This window comes from Apium graveolens, chromosome 1 (assembly GCF_009905375.1).
Source record: "Apium graveolens cultivar Ventura chromosome 1, ASM990537v1, whole genome shotgun sequence".
Classification (NCBI taxonomy): Eukaryota; Viridiplantae; Streptophyta; class Magnoliopsida; order Apiales; family Apiaceae; genus Apium; species Apium graveolens.
Window position 1 is genome coordinate 207,011,640 of NC_133647.1, and position 4,423 is coordinate 207,016,062.

Here is a 4,423-nt window from a genome sequence, read left to right on the forward strand (position 1 = left end):
AGGCTTCAAACACTAGATTTCTACTTAAGTGTTTTGTTTAACTTATCATCAAACTAATACACATATTCCTAACAATCTCCCCCTATTTATGTCTACTAGAACTGTAGGCATAAATTTGGGTTTAGCTTGATGATAACAAAACACTTGACAAATATATAAACTGTAATAAAGCAGAAATTCAAAAGTGCTGCAAAAATGTGTATGCTGAGATGGAATTGAAGAATTACATTGTTTCCAAGGGTGCTCCTTTAGCCTGGGTAGATTAATTTCTTTTCCTTTGATCCCTTGTTTTCTTTCCTAGCCTCTTGTCATTCTCCTCTATTTGAAGTTGAAGTTGTCTGTAGAATTCAGCTTCATCTTCTTCATTGATGTCCAACTTAGATTGCATATCCTTGAGAGTTTCATTACTGGCAATCTTGAGCTGATCTTCAATTCTGAAAAATCTTCTGACTCCTTTGTTGTCTCTGAACTCCATCAACCAATGAGGTGATTTGTGAACTGTAATTCCTCTTTCTTGAATGGGTAATGTTCTAGGCAAGGCATTGGGCTCCCTCCAAGTTTTCCTTATATTGGCAATCTTGTTGAGAATCTCAGTCATGGCAGTCTGGTAAAGCCAGAATCCCTTTGTATGGCTGAGTAGACTTTAATCAAGGTAGAGTAGCCTTCATTCAGAATTCTGTAAAGAGGCCAAGTTCTTTCCCCATCTCCTTTGTATTTGAACACTAGTCTTTCTGGTAGCTGTCTGTAGGCAGCTATTCCCCTTACTTCCTCCAGCTCATCCAGATAGAGTTCAATGTCTGAAAATTATTTTATGTCACAGATGTGAACATAATCATCCTTAGAGGCTTGAGGCTTAAGCTTAGGCTTCTGTGTGAATTTGATTGAGGCTTTAGAGGGTGTTGATTTGATTCTTCTATTCTGCTTCTTTGATGGTGGAGAAGAGGTTAGGAAGGTGGGTAATTTGATGGTGTCCCAATCAATTGGTTCCTCCTTGGGAATGATTGTTTCACCATGAATGTTCATGAAGGGGTCAGGCACAATGGGTTCAGGAATAGAGGGTAGTGGTTTAGATTTTGAATGGGTTTCTTCAGTCTTATCTACCATCTTTCTCTTTGTATTGGCCTTCTTTCTGTTCCCTTTCTGCCATCCTGAGCTCTAATACCATGTCAAGGAACGAGTTACTCTAAAAACCTTTAGAGAATGGCCCTTTACAGGATCTTATATTATTCTCACAAGACAGAAGTTAACTTCACATTTCTAGTACTCCTTCTTAAGTTCAAATTATCAATTGAAGATGCATTGTGTGTGCAATGATCATTAGATGAATTGTCTTGATGAAAATCTATTGAAGTGTCACGTGAAAAATCATCCAAAGAACCCATAGGTATCACTACAAGAAATTTGCAATCAGACAACACCTATGAAACAACGGTTGACAAAAAAACTGTTGCCCCAAATTCGTAGACAACTGTGAATTTCCTTTCCTCGAAAAACTGTTGTTGGAGTACATGTAGAACAACGGTTATAGCTGTTTTTTGAAAGACTTGTCTCTGTGGCATCCTCTTACCGAGATAGACAACAGTTCGGATTCTGCACTGTTGTCATAAATCTTTCACATAACAGTCAAAAACCGTTGTTAATAAGCTAACTTATGGTAGTGTGAGACCACAGTTTTTGGCCTTATGTTGTGTAATTTAGACAAGTGTTTATTATAACACTTATCTTATTGAACATCAAACAATGGATTTTACATACCATTATTAAAAGGAAAGCTCACAGAAAATGGTTATTAGTAGTGTTGGGTAAATGAGGTTCAAACAACCGGTCTTGTGTCTTGTTGTCTGAACACCTTATTCAGATGATTGTTTTACACATTGTGACAGTAACCGTTGTCTGTTGAGTAATGGTAAAAAAAAATTGACTTGCATATATGCAAGTCCCCACAAAACAGATCCAAAAACATTTAACCAAGAAATTTCCAAACCATGAATCATTCGACCAACAAACTAACAATCAAAAAATCATGAACCAAATCAAAAACCAAAAATACTACCTCAAATGGACGAGTTCAACTATTAAACTAAAAGTTTGGCGATAAATACATACAAATCAAAGTGTACTCTCTTTATAGTAATACAAAGCTGCAAAATGTAATCTCCATTTCATGGAGACCGCATTTTGCAGCTCTTGCATTACTATAAAAAGAGTAAACCTGGACACGTATACATTCATCAACAACCTGCAGTTGTTGCTACTGCAGCATCAACAGCATGTCCACCCTGTCCAAGAATCGACACTCCAGTTTTTGAACACCGCGCATCATCAGCAGCAACAACTGCTTTATCCGATTCAACAACTTCACCATTTCCAAATGACAAGAAGCTATAGGAGCAGTCTCCCTCGTATTGATTGCCTCTGTTCGTGAAGTTGCTGAAGACCGAACAACCATAAAACCTCCACCACCAATCCCACTAGACATTGCATTAACAACACCTAGGCACAAAGCAGTTGCTACTGCAGCATCAACAACATGTCCACCCTGTCCAAGAATCGACACTCCAGTTTTTGAACACCGCGCATCATCAGAAGCAACAACTACTTTATCCAAATGGTGACTTCAGGAGTGTCAAAAAACTGAAAGATATCTGCAAATTCTGTATCATGAATAGATTTGTGATCAGTAGATACTGGTAATAAGAAAGAAGGTGCATTCCCAGAAATTTGCTTGTGATGGAGAGGAAAATGGTGCTCAAGAAATATTAGATCTCTGGAAATAAATATATGTCATGTCTACATATTAAGAACTTTATATCCTTTATGACCAGCAGGATATCCAAGAAAAACACATTAATTTGCTCTACAAAATAAGGCTCTCGCAATTAATACTTAAAAATCAATAAAAGAATTCATCCTCTCAACTCATCTAATTGATGATGTGTACAATAATCAATCAACAAAGAACATATGAAGAAAAATCGCTCAAAAAGCTTGAAAAAGGGATGAAATACCTCAAATTTGTGTACGAAAGAAAGTCAAAATACTTACTTGAAATCTTCATCAAAAAAATGCTCATAATCGATTCTGATTGCTTTGATACCATGTTATAATTTGCAATTGATAACATGTTAGTTATATGATTAAATACTGAGAAAGTTATACTACTTTGATTGCAGAAAAATAAAGAAACTTGGTACTGTTGGGATTACATTCTGGAAAGGAAAGATTACATAATAAAGACTACAGCTAACTGAGATCCTAAAGAACAGGAGTACAAACAGGAGTACGTGACCATGATAATCTCCAGCTTATTAAACTAGACTCATAAAACACTGTAACTACCTGAGACCAAGTCTGCTGCACTATCAAAACTACAGACACGTAGATTTATTCAAGGACCAAAACAAAATAGACAAACCAAATAAGTTTAGATTAAATATAATTCCAACATACTCCCCCTTAATCTAAACATCCTCGAGATTTTTAACTCCCAACAAGTTCCTCATCTTTTCGAACTTTGGTGTTGCCAGTGCTTTAGTAAGAATGTCTGCGCGCTGTTCACTGGTGTTAATATGTTTTATAACAATCAGACCCTGCTCAATACAGTCTCTAATAAAATGATACCTCAAGTTGATATGTTTACTTCTCCCATGGAAAACCGGATTGCGTGCTAAATCGATTACCGACCTGTTATCAATATACAATATGATTGGTCCTGGTTTGACATACATAACACAGCTGAGAACACACTGAAGCCAGATAGCTTGACACACAGCAGCTGTTGCTGCCATAAACTCTGCTTCGCATAAAGACAGGGCTACACACCGTTATTTCTGAGATACCCAGGTAATCAAGTTCTCGTCAAGATAAAAGGCCATTCCTCCAGTGCTCTTCCTATCATCTGTGCTACCTGCTAGATCGCTGTCTGAGAATCCAGATAAAATGTAGTTTTCTTGTCCACGTTTGTAGACCAAACCGTAGTGCAGGGTTCCTTTTACGTAATGACATATCCTTTTTACGGCATTTAGATGAAGTTCAGTAGGCCTTTCCATATAGCGGCTTACTATGCCCACAACGTAAGCAATATCAGGACGCGTGTGCACCCGGTGTCTCAGCCCACCAACCATGCTTTTATAGAGAGTAGAGTCTACAGGTTTTCCCAGATGATCAGCATGGAGAGTCAGCTTGTGCTCCATTGGAAATATGGCAGAATTGTAGTCTGCCAGACCTGCCTTGTCCAAGACTTTCTGAGCATATGATGACTGACACACCTTAATGTATCCTGTGTGTTGTGTTACTTCCAAACCCAGATAGTAAGTCAGTCTTCCAAGATCAGACATGTCAAATTCACGATTCATCTCCCCCTTGAATTTGGCAATGGCTGATAAACTAGTACATGTGACAAGCAGATCATCAACATAAACGC